This window comes from Erinaceus europaeus, chromosome 13, assembly GCF_950295315.1.
Source record: "Erinaceus europaeus chromosome 13, mEriEur2.1, whole genome shotgun sequence".
In the NCBI taxonomy this organism is placed as follows: domain Eukaryota; kingdom Metazoa; phylum Chordata; class Mammalia; order Eulipotyphla; family Erinaceidae; genus Erinaceus; species Erinaceus europaeus.
Genome location: NC_080174.1, coordinates 96,668,545 through 96,684,116, shown reverse-complemented (window position 1 = coordinate 96,684,116; position 15,572 = coordinate 96,668,545). Strand labels below are relative to the sequence as shown.

The 15,572-nt window shown below is 38.7% G+C and overlaps 2 protein-coding genes and 1 long non-coding RNA gene across 4 annotated transcripts in view; 2 read left to right on the top strand and 1 right to left on the bottom strand.

Annotated features, from left to right (window-relative positions):
• Window positions 1-15,572, top strand: part of LOC132542441 (uncharacterized) — a 242,382-nt gene that overhangs the window by 96,246 nt on the left and 130,564 nt on the right. The gene's annotated exons all lie outside the window — the stretch shown is intronic.
• Window positions 1-15,572, top strand: part of LOC132542412 (zinc finger protein 14-like) — a 123,046-nt gene that overhangs the window by 3,987 nt on the left and 103,487 nt on the right. The gene's annotated exons all lie outside the window — the stretch shown is intronic.
• The window catches only part of LOC107523087 (zinc finger protein 709-like), a 424,510-nt gene that overhangs the window by 323,872 nt on the left and 85,066 nt on the right, over window positions 1-15,572 (bottom strand). The window lies entirely within an intron of this gene.

Here is a 15,572-nt window from a genome sequence, read left to right as displayed (position 1 = left end):
AAAATTTTGTCTCTGTGTAATTTACTGATATCTGGTGCCTGCATGGTTTCCCTGTATAAGTAGACTCATGGGTTCTTAATTGTGTACTCTGACTTAATAATTGCATAGCACACCTTTTAATACAATTTATGAAGAAAATGAAATTTATAATCACTACAACAAATAGATTAATTTTTTAAATAAGCTCATCAAAAAGACTTCATGAATAGGTTATAGAATAGTTGGACAAGTGACTCAAATAAGATGTATGTGATCTATATGACTAAAGTTTTCATTTGGTTCACTGGCAACAAAAATACCATAGTGATGTTTTACATTATCTGTCTTTTATCCACTTCATAGGAAAATATTTCTCACATGTAACAAGTAAACTGAAATTTTAAAAAGGGGGCAAAGATGCTTAGTATTTATAAAATAGTACACTTGGAAACAATAAGAATATCTTCAATGTATGAATATCTATATATTTTAGATACTTAGAGGTAGTCCGTGTAGAAAAGGTCAATATTTTCAGTAAAAAATTTCAACACAAACCTAAACCTTGCTATTAAGAAGTAGTAGTTCAATTCATACATACAAAATACCTGTAAAGATATAATTAGTTTTGGCATAATATGAAAGTATTTAGATTTTACCAATTAAAATATTTATTTATTTTTCCTTTTGTTGCCCTTGTTGATTTCACCATTTTTAATCTTATGTATTTATTTATTTATTTATTTATTTATTGTATAGAGACAGCCAGAAATCAAGAGGAAGGGGGTGATAGAGAATGAGAAAGGCAGAGAGACTCCAGCATTCCTACTTCACCACTTGAAAAGCTTTCCTCCTGCAGGTGGGGACCAGGGTCTCCAACCCAGGTCCTTGAGCACTGTAGCATGTGCCCTCAGCCAGCTGTGTCACTGCCCAGGCCTTTTTACAATTTTTATTTATTAATTTTTGTAATAAAGGAGACATTGACAAAACCGTAGGATAGAAGGGTTACAACTCCACACAATTCCCACCGCCCGATCTCCACATCCTATCCCCTCCCCTGATAGCTTTCCTATTCTCTATCCCTCTGGAAGTATGAACCCAGGGACATTGTGTTGTAGAAGGTGGAAGGTCTGGCTTCTGTAATTGCTTCCCCGCTGAATATGGGCATTGACTGGTCTAGCCATACTCCTAGTCTGCCTCTCTCTTTCCCTAGTAGGGTGGGTTTCTGGGAAAGCTGAGCTCCAGGACACATTGGTGGGGTCTTCAGTCCCGGGAAGCCTGGTCAGCATAATGCTGGCATCTGGAACCTGGTGGCTGAAAAGAGAGTTAACATACAAAGCCAAACAAATTGTTGAACAATTAAGGATATAAAGGCTGGAATAGTGCAGATGAAGTGTTGGGGTGTACTCACTGCAGATTCTACTGTACTTATGCTTTCAGGCATATATTTTGTCCTAGTTTATGGATATGTGTGAGCATATGCTCTATCTCATGGAACCTGGTCTATATCTAGGTTTGGGGACTTTGTTAGGAAGTGAACCACCTGGAATGGAATTAGAGAATGCTATGAAAGGATAGGTCTCACCTGAGTAATGAAGCTGAAGGGCTTTCATTCCATACCTGAAGTCTCTGGACACAGTCTGAGGTGAAGCATGTTGAGGTGGCACTTGTTGCGTTGATTAGGTTGTGATCGGCAGATGCAATATTACTTGATATGAATTAAGAGAAGCATGCCGGGAAGTGGACCCCACCCTAAAGTTCCAGGACTGGGGGAAATATAGGCTCTATAGTGGAAATGTGAGGTTCCTGCTGTCTTAGGGTTCAAGAAGACAATGGATAGTTATTGTTATCATCACATTATTTGGTTCTTGGGTTAACTTTCATAAGTCCCTTTGTTAGGGTTTGCTGTATAATACCCAGTATCTTGTATATAGCTGTGCCACTGGTTGCTTCTGTTATACCTGATCTAGGCTTTTGAAAGAGTCCACATATCAAAGACTCAGCCTATATATTAAAAAGACTCAGTCTGTGTTTTAAAAAGTTACAATCAATTCCTCCTCCTCTCATATTAATTAAATAGTGATTTATATGACTACACTTTAATAGGAGTGTACATAAACACCATTCCACCACCAAAAGACTGTGTCCCATCCCACCCAACCACCCCTGCCCCCCCAACCCCCAATGCCCCAGGAAGCTGAATGTCTATCCTCCCTCTCACCACAGGGTTTTTACTTTGGTGCCCTACTATCAATTTAGTCAAATCCTGCTTTTAGTTATCCTTTCTGTTCTTTCTCAACTTCTGTTGATGAGTGGGATCATCCCATACTCATCTTTATCTTTCTGACTTAGCTCACGTAACATAATTCCTTCTAGCTCTGACCAAGATGGGTCAGAGAAGGTGGGCTCACTGTTCTTAATAGCTGTGTAGTATTCCATTGTGTATATATACCACAGCTTTCTTAGCCACTCATCTGTTGTTGGGCACCTGGGTTGCTTCCAGGTTTTTGCTATCACGAGTTGTGCTGCTATGAACATAGATGTACACATATCTTTTTAATTGGGTGTTATGGTGTCCTTGGGCTATATCCCCAAGAGAGGAATTACTGGGTCATGTCTAGCCTTGTAAGAGTTCTCCAGACAGCTCTCCATAGAGGTTGGACCAATTTACATTCCCACCAACAGTGCAGAAGGGTTCCTCTGTCCCCCACAGCCTCTCCAGCATTTGTTGCTGCTGTCTTTTTTGATGTATGCCATTCTCACAGGAGTGAGGTGGTATCTCAGTGCTGTCTTTATTTGCATTTCTCTGACAATCAGCAACATGGAACAGTTTTTCATATGTTTGTTAGCCTTTTGGGTCTCCTCTGAAGTGAATGTTTTGTTCATATCCTCTGCCCATTTTTGGATGGGGTCATTTGCTTTTTTATTTCTAAGTTTGCTGAGCTCTTTGTATATTTTGGTCATTAGTCTCTTGTCTGATGTATGGCATGTGAAGATATTATCCCATTTGTGAGGGGTCTCTTTTTGTTTGTGTGGTAGTTTCTTTGGCTGTGCAGAAGCTTTTCAATTTGATGTAGTCCCATTGGTTTGTTTCTGCTTTAGTCTTCCTTGCAATTGGGTTTGTTTCATCAAAGATGTCCTTGAGGTTTAGGTGGGAAAGTGTTCCACTAATGTTTTCCTTTAAGTATTTGATAGTTTCTGGTCTAATATCCAGGTCTTTGATCCATTTGGAGTTGATTTTTTGTTTCTGGTGAGATAAGATGGTTCAATTTCATTCTTCTGCATGTTTCAACCCAATTTTCCTAGCACCATTTATTGAAGAGAGCCTCCTTCTACCATTAAATACTTTGGGCCCCCTTATCAAAGATTAAATGTCCATAGGTGTGGGGGGTTAGTTTTGGGCTTTCAATTCTGTTCCACTGGTCTGTGTGCCTATCTTTGTTCCAGTACCAGGCTGTTTTGATGATGATGGCCTTATAATATAGTTTGAGATCTGGGGGTGTGATGCCTCCACTTCTGTTTCTTTTCCTCAAGACTGTTTAGGCAATTCTAGGTGTTTTCTGGTTCCAGATAAATGATTGTAGTTTTTGTTCTATTGTCTTAAAGAAGCTTGGTGGAACTTTGATGGGTATTGTGTTAAATTTGTATATGGCTCTGGGGAGAATATTCATTTTGATGATATTTGTTCTTTCAATCCATGAGCATGGGATGTCTTTCCATTTCTTGGTATCAGTTTCTATTTCCTTTAATAGTGACTCATAGTTTTTAGTACACAAGTTTTTCACTTCTTTGGTCAGCTTTATTCCTAAATATTTTATTGATTTTGCTGCAACAGTGAATGGGAGTGATTTCTGGGTGTCTTCTTTTTCTTCTTCAGATTTAGTGTTTGCATAAAGAAATGCCACTCATTTTTGTACATTGATTTTGTAGCCTGACACCTTGCTATATTGCCTAATAACTTCCAGTAGTTTTCTGCTGGATTCTTTAGTTTTTTCTACGTATACTATCATATCATCTGCAAATAGTGAGAGTTTGTCTTCTTCCCTTCCAATCTATATTCCTTTTATTTCTTTCTATTGCCTGATTGCTATGGCAAGAACTCCTAATACTATGTTGAAGAGTAATGGTGATAATGGACAGCCCTGTCTAGTCCCCCATCTGAGGGGGAATGCTTTCAGCTTCTGTCCATTGAGTATGATGTTGGCTGTAGGTTTGCTATATATGGATTCCACTAACTTGAGGAATTTACAGTCTATTCCCATTTTTTGTAGAGTTTTGAGCATGAATGGGTGTTGGCTTTTGTCAAAGGCTTTCTCTGCATCTATTGAGATAATCATGTGGTTTTTGGCTTTGCTTTTATTGATGTGGTGAATGACACTGATTGACTTATGGATGTTGAGCCAGCCTTGCATTCCTGGGATAAAACCCACTTGGTTGTGATGAACAATCTTTTTGATATGCTGCTGTATCTGGTTGGCCAAGATCTTGTTTAATATTTTGGCATCTATATTCATCAGAGATATTGGTCTGCAGTTTTAATTTTTGTTGTGTCCCTATCTGCTTTTGGTATCAGGGTAATGTTGGCTTCATAGAAGGTGGAAGAGAGTGTTCCTGTTTCTTCGATCTTATGGAAAAGCTTTAGAAGTATGGGTACTAACTGTTTCCTGATGGTTTTGTAGAATTCGTTTGTGAAGCCATCTGGTCCAGGATTTTTGTTGTTGGGGAGATTATTAATCACTGTTTTGATTTCTTTGTCTGTGATTGGTGCATTTAGGTTTTGTAGTTCTTCTTGGTTTGGTTTTGGAAGGGCATATGTCTCTAGGAAGTCTTCCATTTCTTCCAGATTTTCTAGCTTGGTGGTGTATAGTTCTTCATAGAAGTTTTGCAGATTTTCTGGATTTTTGTGGTGTCAGTTGTGATATCTCCTCTATTGTTTACAATTCTATTAATTTGAGTCTTCTCTCTTTTTTTTTCTTCCAGGGTTGTTGCTGGGGCTCAGTGTCTGCACCATGAACCCGCTGCTCCTGGAGGCTTTTTTTCCCACTTTTGTTGCCCTGGTTATTTTATTGTTGCTGTGGTTATTATTATTGTTGTTGTTATTGATGTCGTTGTTAGGACAGAGAGAAATGGAGAGAGGAGGGGAAGACAGAGGGGGAGAGAAAGACAGACACCTGCAGACCTGCTTCACCACCTGTGAAGTGACTGCCCTGCAGGTGGGGAGCCGGGGAGTCGAACTGGGATCCTGACGTCGGTACTTGCGCTTTGCACCACGTGCGCTTAACCCGCCTGACCCCCTTCTCTCTCTCTCTCTTTTTTTTTTCCTCCTCCAGGGTTATTACTGGGCTCGTTGCCTGCACCATGAATCCACTGCTCCTGGAAGCCATTTTTTCCCCCTTTTGTTGCCCTTGTTGTAGCCTCATTGTGGTTATCATTATTGCCCTTGTTGATGCAATTCATTGTTTGATAGGACAGAGAGAAATGGAGAGAGGAGGGGAAGACAGAGAAGGGGAGAGAAAGATAGACACCTGCAGACCTACTTCACCACCTGTGAAGCGACTCCCCTGCGGGTGGGGAGGTGGGGGCTCGAACCGGGATCCTTACGCCGGTCCCTGCACTTCGCGCTACATGCGCTTAACCTTCTCTCTTTTTTGTTCAGTGAGTATGGCTAGGGATTTGTCCATCTTGTTTAATTTTTCAAAGAACCAACATTTGGCTTCATTGATCTTTTGTATGGTTCTCTTATTTTCGATGTTGTTTATTTCTGCTCTAATTTTAGTCATTTCTGTCCTTCTGGTTGCTTTAGTGTTCCTTTGTTCCTCTGCCTCTAAATCCTTAAGGTGTGCAGTAAAGTCATTTATTTGAGCTTTTTCTTGTTCTTTAATATGTGATTGTATGGCTATGAGTTTCCCTCTCAATACTGCTTTAGCTGTGTTCCAAATATCTTGATAGCTTGTGTCTTTATTTTCATGTTTCCACGAACATTTGAATTTCTTGCTTGAGTGTCTCTCTGACTCAGTGGTTCTTAAGCAGTATGTTGTTTAGTTTCCAAATTCTGTATCTTTTTAATAATTTTCTGTTTGTTGTTGAATGTTAGTATACTACACTGTGGTCTGGTAGAGTGCACATGTAATGCACAAGGACCAGATTTTAATCCCTGGTCCCCACCTGCACGGGGAAAGCCTCACGAGTAGTGAAGCAGTGCTGTAGGTGTCTCTCTCCCTTTCTATTCCCCACTCTCAATTTTTGGCTGTCTCTATTCAATAAATAAATAAAGATACTAATTTTTTTAAAAGAAGGACAAAACCCATTCCTTTCTATTGAGCCACTCAAAAATGACCTGGAGAGACGCTGACAGCAGAGGTAAGTATAATACCTGTTGCTGCCCATTCCCTTCTCCTGCACTTCAGAAGGTAGGCTGGAGGCCTTCATCTGACTTTCCACCAAGTTCAGTTAGAGAGGGGACATGAATGAAATTAATAACTTCACTTCCTGGCAGAGTCAGAAACTCAGGCTTCTAGCCATCAGTTTCTTGCTGGATTTAGCTTTATAATAAGATCTGTTAGCATTGAAGCTTTTTAATCAGCTGTTGCTGATTTGCACTGTTGGGAGAAACAAGAGGAAGAAGCAGTTAAAAGGTAAGATAGCATAATGGTTATGCAGAGGCTCTCATGCCTAAGGCTCTAAGGTCCCAGGTTCAAAACCCTACACCACCATAAGCCAGAGCTGAGAAGTGCTCTGCTTTAAAAAAGATATTAAAAGCATAAGAATCCTTGGGGCCAGGTGGTGGCACACTTAGTTGTGTGCACATGTTACAATGCATAAGGATCCAGGTTCTAGTCCTTGCCCCCCACCTGCAGGGGTGAGGCTTCTCAAGGGGTGAATCAGGGCTACAGTTATCTCTCTCTCTCTCTCTCCCTTTCTATATCCCCTTTCCTTCTTGATTTCCAGCTGTCTCTATCCAATAAATAAAGATAAGATAAAATTATGAAAAAGATAAGAAGACTTTAACCTTTTTTTGTTTGTTTTCTTTTGAATCATACATAACTAATCTTTAAAACAGAAAACCCTCCCAAGCACAGTCTAGTCCCACACCACTCACTATTGGGAGGATAAAGGCACAGAACTTTGGTGCTGAGTGCAGTGTGGAACTAGACCATGTACTCTTACAGTATTATTGCTATTATTATTATAGCATTTATTTGCTTGTTCATCAATTTTTAATTATTATTTTTTTATTTGTGAGAAACACACACACAGACAACAGAGCACTTCGCAGCTCTGGTTTATGGTGGTGTTGGGGATTGAACCTGGGATTTAGGAGCCTCAGGAATGAGAGTCTATTTGTATGACCATTATGCTATCTCCCCCACCCAAATCTTACAATCATATAACCCATTTTTAATGAAAAATAAAAATTGCTTTGAAAAGAGAAAAAAGGTACATATGCTAAATATATACTTTATCTTCAAAGCTGCATTATTTATAGTTATCAAAATGAGGAATTAAACTAAGTGCCCAAAGGCAGACTAATGCAATTATAATATATACTTAGTGAAATACTACTCCACAAAATAAATAAACAAAATATGAGATTAAATCAATTGGGACAAAATGAATGGAACTAGAGATGATTATGCTAAATGCAATGACCTCAGCCAGGTGGTGGTCTCACTCACATGTGGGATACAGATGGCAAAGAACTCGCAAAAAAGAAAAAAGATATTCAAATTGTCTCTTGGGCTTTTTGAGAATTATAGTGGTTGGCTGCACATTCCTTTGATGGAATGTTCAATGACTTACCATTGTGGTAAAAAACCTTATGATCTTCCCACACACTATTAACTCACTAATAAAATGAAAACTTTGGAGATCTTTGAGTAGTGTAGTCCAGGAACACCACTTGGCTTGGCAGGACAGTGCATGTATTCCTAGGAAAACTGAAATCTAAATTTTATATAGGAAGAGCTTCCTCCTACAGGTAAACTAATAAAATATTGTAAAAGAAGGGTCCCAGTGGTGGTACACCCAGTAGAGCATGCAAAAACAAAGCAAAACAAAAACAAATAAATGAGAAAACAAAACAAAAAACCCCAACACATTCAGTTTCTAAAGAAAGAGTAGTGAGAGAGGCTAGGTGGTGCCATACCTGGTCAAGCACACATATTACAGTGCACAAGGACACAGGTTAAAGCCCCTGGTCCCCACCTGCAGGGGGAAAGCTTCAAAAGTGGTGAATCAGGGATGCAGGTGTCTTTCTCCCTCTCTATCTCCCCCTTCCCTATCAATTTCTGTCTCTCTTTCCAACATAGTTTTTTTTTTCTTAAAAAAAAAACCAAACTAGCGAGTTATGTGACAGCAATGAGTAGACCCCCCCACACACACACACACAAATGAGGATCATGGCCTTGAACTTGAATTTGGGTCCTTGTGCAAGGTATTAATGTGTGCTCATCTAAATGCCAAACCAATAAGCTACCTAGGCTTTTTGTTGTTGTTGTTAATAGGGGCTGGAAACTAGAACAGCACTCTGGCACATGTGATGCTGGCAATTTGTTTTTAAAACAGAACACTGCTCAACTCTTGTTTATGGTGGTGTAGGCGATTAAACCTAGGACTTTGGAGACTCAGGCATGACAGTCTCTATAACCATTATGCTAACTATCCCCACCCCACCTTGGTTTTCCATAATGAGCACTCTAAAACCTTTAAGAGTTACTTTGCACAATAAATACATAAACCTAAATGAAGTTTAGAAGAAATTTCAAACTATTCTTTTGGCATACTTATTTATATTTGTCAAGTTCACAAATAGCTTCTGTATTATCAAAATGATTGTTAATGGAGGTGGGGGAGAGCTCAGAGCAGTTAAAGGGACATGGAAAAAGTCCAACACTCCAAAAATAAATCAGTCAGATAATCATCTCTGCAAGGTAGAACTTAATTTTTTTATTATTATAGATTTTTTAACCAGAGAACTGCTCAGTTCTGGCTTATGGTGGTGTGGGGGACTGAACCTGGGACTTGAGAGCCTCAGGCTTGAAAGTCTCTTTGCATAACCATTGTGCTATACCCCCACCCTATTATTATTTATTTATTTTCTCTTTTGTTGCCCTTGTTGAAGGTAAAACTTTATACCCCAATCTACTGACAATACTTAATATGCAAGAAGAAGATGGAAAAATCTTTGCTACATTTTTTTTGTTACCTCCAGGGTTACTGCTGGGACTTAGTGTGAATCCAATGAATCCTGGATGCTATTTTTCCCATTTTGTTGACCTTATTGTTTATTGTTGTTGTCATTGCTGTTGTTGGATAGGACAGAGAGAAATTGAGAGAGGAGGACAGACAAATGCTGGGCTAGCGTCACAGGAGAGAGAGACGAGGAACTCATGGTGGAGCGGGAACCCAATGCAGTGCCTTTATTGATCAGACAATGCTTTTTATATCTTAGAAACTGGAAGTGGCAAAAGGAAATGGCTAGGAGAGGGGGTGGAGAAAAGAGCACGAAGGTAGAAAGCTTCCACAGCAGCTGTTGCAAAGGTTCTAACCAATACCCTGCAGGCAGGGCGGGTCTCAGGCAAAACAATGATTATGTAAATAGACCACAGCATCAAGCAATGCAAAGTCCCAGGTTCTATCCCTTGCACCACCATAAGTCAGAGCTGAGCAGTGCTCTGGTTTAAAAAAAGAAATAACTACTCCACTGAAAAACAAACTAATATAATACTATGCCCAGATTTTAGGTCCCATTCCCGCAGAGAGGAGGCCAGAGTCACATGCAAGAGCAAGAGCCTTTATTGAAACAAACTGGTGAAAAGGCCTTTTCAGGGGCTGGGTGGTGACACGCTTGATTGAATGCCTTCACAGGTGGTGAAGCAGTGCTGCAGATATCTCTCCCTCTCTATGGTCCCCTTCCCTCTTGATTTTTCTATCTGTATTAAATAAATAAAATATGTTTAAAAACAGCCTTTTCTGGATCTCAGGAGTTACCATCAAGGTCCTGAAACTTGAAGCAAAGCTGTCAACTCTATCTTGCTGTCTTTCCCTTGTCCATTTCCTTTGACTCACAGGGGCTGGGGAGGGTACCATGACCTTATTTTCTCTATTTGGGTTCCTGTTTATTTTCTCTATTTCAAAAGCAAAAGACTGAAAAGCACAAGCAGGGCCAAGCTGGGAAGCAGGTGGCCCAAGGTAGACATACAACCCTGGAGTCCAGATTGGTGTTCAGGCCTGGCTCAGCACCTCATCAGATTCCACATGCTGAGAAGGACCAGGCCAGTATGAGCAGACATTGTTATTAAAATTTTTTTTAATTTTAAAAAATATTTATATATACCCTTTTTCTTGCCCGTTTTTACTGTTGTTGTCTAGATCCCATGAATGCTTTACTTCATTGTTTACATTCATAAGGTTTGTCTGCACTGTGAATTCTTTCATGTGTCTGAAGATGACTGGAACAACTGAATGCTTTATTTCACTGTTTACATTCATAGGGTTTCTCTCCATTGTGAATTCTTTCATGTGTCCAAAGATAACTGGAAGAACTGAATGTTTTATTACACGGTTTACATTCATAGGGTTTCTTTCCACTGTGAATTCTTTCATGTTTTCGAAGACAACTGGAAGAACTGAATGTTTTAGTACATTGTTTATATCCATAGGGTTTCTCTCCACTGTGAGTTCATTCATGTTCCTGAAGACTGCTGGAATGCCTGAATGTTTTACCACATAGTTTACATTCATAGGGTTTCTCTCCACTGTGAATTCGTTCATGTGTCTGAAGATTACTGGAATGACTGAATGTTTTACTACATATTTTACATTCATAGGGTTTCTCTCCACTGTGAGTTCTTTCATGTCTCCAAAGATTGCTGGAAAACCTGAATGTTTTATCACATAGTTTACATTCATAGGGTTTCTCTCCACTGTGAATAGTTTCATGTTCTTGATGATTATGGGAAGAAATGAATGTTTTATTACATAGTTTACATTCGTAGGGTTTTTCTCCACTGTGAATTATTTTATGTCTCCAAAGACTACTGGAAAAACAGAATATTTTACTACATACTTTACATTCATAGGGTTTCTCTCCACTGTGAGTTCGTTCATGTATATGAAGATGACCAGCTTGACTACACTGTTTACATTCATAGGGTTTCTCTCCACTGTAAATTCTTTCATGTTGTTGAAGATGAATAGAATAAGTGAATAATTTGTTGTATACTTCATATTATTGAGATTTTCTAACATTCTGAATTTTTTTGCCCTCACAGACTTTCACTGCTGTATTACTGTAGAATAATGAACAATTAATTAATGACATTTCAATGAATACAATTGATTCTATTATCAGGATGCAGGACATAATTTTACTTAATAAACCACAAAATCAGACATTAACAATAGATTTTCACTAAAAACGTATACTGAAAAAAAATCCCAAATATTTAAATTAGAAAAAGATCTCCAGGGAGTTGGGTGGTAGCACAGTGGGTTTAGTGCGTTCTGTGCAAAGAACCGGTTAGGATCGCAGTTCAAGCCCCCCGCTCTCCGCCTGCAGGGGAGTCACTTCACAGGCAGTGAAGCAGGTCTGAAGTTGTCTCTCTTCCTCCTTAACTCCCCCTTCTCTCTCCATTTCTCTCTGTCTCTATCCAATAACAAATAAAATTTTTTTTATATCTTGAATTAAAAGTAAAGTTAAAAAATTGGTAAAAACGGGCTGGGCTTGGGAGTCAGGAGGTAGCACAGCAGGTTAAGCACACATGGCACGAAGTGTAAGGACAGGTTGAAGGATCCCAGTTGAGTCCCTGGCTTCCCACGTGCAGGAGAGTCACTTCATAGGTGGTAAAGCAGGTGTTTAGGTCTTATCTTTCTCTCCCCTTCTCTCCATTTTTCTCTGTCCTGTCCAAAATCAAGGACAGCAATAACATCAACAATAAAACAACAAGGGCAACAAAAGTGAATAAATAAATATTTTTTAAAATACTGAAAAAGAAAGGAGAGGATAGACAGTGGCAAACCTGACTCAGGTCCCTGCTCATTGTAGCACACATGCTACAATGAGCAGGGACCTGGTTTGAGCCCCCGGTCCCCACCTGCAGGGAAAAAGCTTTGCGAGTAGTGAAGAAGGACTGCAGGTGTCTCTCTTTATCTTTCTCTATTCTTTAGATTTCTGGCTGTCTATATCCAATAAATAAATAAGATAAAAATTGGTAAAAACAGCATACTTTCATTTAAGTATATTATGCCACAACTAATGTTATCTTTACAGGTATTTTGTATATATTAATTGAACCACTATTTGTTAACAGCAAGTTTTGGCTTTGTGTTGAAATTTTTAACTGAAAATATTGATCTTTTCTAGAAGGACTACGTCTAAGTATCATAAAATATAGATATCGGGAGTTGGGCGGTGGCACAGTGGGTTAAGTGCATGTGGCTCAAAGCACAAGGACTGGCGTAAAGATCCCTGTTTGAGCCTCTGGCTCCCCACCTGTAGGGGAGTCACTACACAGGCAGTGAAGCAGGTCTGCATGTGTCTCTTTGCTCTCCCCCTCTCTGTCTTACCCTCCTGTCTCCATTTCTCTCTCTCCTATCCAACGATGACAACAAGGGCAACAAAAGGGAATAAATACATAAATATTTTAAAATATTTTTTTAAGACTTCATTTCCTTGTTACATGTGAGAAAGATTTTCCTATAATGTGGGGAATAGACAGATAATGTAGAACATCATTATGGTCCTTTTGTTGCCAGTGACTCAGATGGGAACTTCAGTCATGTACGTCACATACATCATATTTGAGTCACTTGTCCAACTATTCTATAACCTAGTCATGAAGTATATTTGATTATATTATATAAAAATTAATCCATTTGTGGCAGTGATTATTAATTTTATGTTTTTATTATAAATATTCTTTTCTTAATAAATTGTATTAAAAGAGCTGCTATGTAATTATTAAGTCAGTAGAGAGCACACAATTAAGAACCCATAGTAGGGAGTCAAGTGATAGCATAGTGGGTTAAGCATAGGTTCCACAAAGCACAAGGACAAGCCTAAGGATCCAGGTTCGAGCCCCCAGTTCTCCACCTGCAGGGAAGTTGCTTCACAAGCAGTGAAGCAGGTGTCTGTCTTTCTCTGCCTATTCTCTCTCCATTTCTCTCAGTTCTATTCAACAATGACAACATCAATACATACAACAATAAAACAAAGGCAACAAAAGGGAATAAATAAAAATAATTTAAAAAAACATAAGTCTAATATGGGGAAACTATGCAGGCACCAGATCTAGGTAAATTACAAAGAGACAAAATATTTGAAAACACAGTAACTTTCTGGGTGGTACATCACATTTTATTGTAAATTTAACTCTCACCTTTGTTGACTCCCATGCAAGTTTCGTGGAATGTTCTTGTATTTTTTAAAAAAATACAAAATATATAAAGTATTAGAAATTATACAAATTTATTTATTTTTTCTTTTTTAAAATATTTTTTATTTCTTTATTGGTGAATTAATGTTTTACATTCAACAGTAAATACAATAGTTTGTACATGCATAACATTCCCCAGTTTCCCATTTAAAAATACAACCCCCACTATGTCATTTATCATCCTTCATGGACCTATATTCTCCCCACCCACCCACTCCCACCCCAGAGTCTTTTACTTTGGTGCGATATGCCAACTACATTTCAGGTTCTACTTGTGTTTTTGTTTCTGATCTTGTTTTTCAACTTCTGCCTGAGAGTGAGATCATCCCATATTCGTCCTTCTGTTTCTGACTTATTTCACATAACATGAATTTTTCAAGGTCCATCCAAGATGGGCTGAAAACGGTGAAGTCACCGTTTTTTAAACCTGAGTAGTATTCCATTGTGTATATATACCACAACTTGCTCAGCCACTCATCTGTTGTTGGACACCTGGGTTGCTTCCAGGTTTTGGCTATTACAGATTGTGCTGACAAGAACATATGTGTACTCAGATCTTTTTGGATGGATATATTGGGTTCTTTAGGATATATCCCCAGGAGATGAATTGCAGGATCATAGGGTAGGTCCATTTCTAGCCTTCAGAGAGTTCTCCAGACTGTTCTCCACAGAGATTGGACCAATTGACATTCCCACCAGCAGTTCCTTTGACCCCACACCCTCTCCAGCATTTGCTGCTGTTATCTTTTCTGATGTATGACATTCTCACAGGAGTGAAGTGGTATCTCATTGTTGTCTTTATTTGCATTTCTCTGATTGTCAGAGACTTGGAGCATTTTTTCATGTGTTTCTCAGCCCTTTGGATCTCTTCTGTGGTGAATATTCTGTCCCAATCCTCCCCCCATTTTTGGATGGGGTTATTTGTTGTTTTGATGTTGAGTCTGACAAGCTCTTTATATATGTTGGTTATTAAATTCTTATCTGATGTATGACATGTAAAGATCTCCCATTCTGTGAGGGGTCTCTTGGTTTGGGTGGTGGTTTCTTTTGCTGTGAAGAAGATTTTTAATTTGATGTATTCCCATAGGTTTATACTTGTCTTAGTCTTCTTTGTAATTGGATTCGTTTCATTGAAAGTGTCTTTAAAATGTATGCGGAAAAGAGTTCTGCCAATATTTTACTCTAAGTATCTGATAGTGTCTGGTCTAACATCCAAGTCCTTGATCCACTTGGAATTTACTCTTGTATTTGGTGAAATAAAATGATTCAGTTTCATTCTTCTGCATGTTTCAACCCATTGTTTCCAACACCATTTGTTGAGACTCTGCTTTCTCCATTTAATAGTCTGGGCACCTTTGTCAAAGATTAGATGTCCATAGGTGTGGGGCCTCATATCTGGGCCCTCAATTCTATTCCACTGGTCAAGGTGTCTATTCATGTTCCAGTACCAAGCAGTTTTGATGGCAATGGCCCTATAATACAGTTTGAAATCTAAGAGTGTAATGCCTCCAGTTCTGTTCTTTTTCTCAAGATTGTTTTGGCAATTCTAGGTCTTTTCTGGTTCCAGATAAACATTTGTAGCATTTTTTCTATTCTCCTAAAAAATGTGCTTGGGATCTTGATGGGGATAGCATTAAATTTGTAGATGGCTCTGGGTAATATATTCATTTTGATGATGTTAATTCTTCCAGTCCATGAACATAGAATATCTTTCCACTTCTTTGTGTCTTTTTCAATTTCTTTGAGTAGTGACTCATAATTTTCAGTATACAAGTCTTTCACTTCTTTGGTTAGATTTACTCCTAGATATTTTATTGTTTTTGTTGCTATAGTAAAAGGAATTGATTTCTGGATTTCAATTTCTTCTAACTTAGTGTTTGCATAGAGGAATGCCACTGACTTTTGAATGTTAATTTTGTAGCCTGGCACCTTACTGTATTGCCTGATGATTTCCAAAAGCTTCTTGCTGGATTCCTTAGGTTTTTCTGTGTGTACTATCATGTCATCTGCAAATAAGGAGAGTTAGACTTCTTCTCTTCCAATCTGTACCCCTTTAATTCCTTGCTCCTGCCTGATTGCTATGGCAAGAACTTCCAACACTATGTTGAATAGTAATGGTGATAGTGGGCATCCCTGTCTAGTACCTTTTCTGAGTGGAAA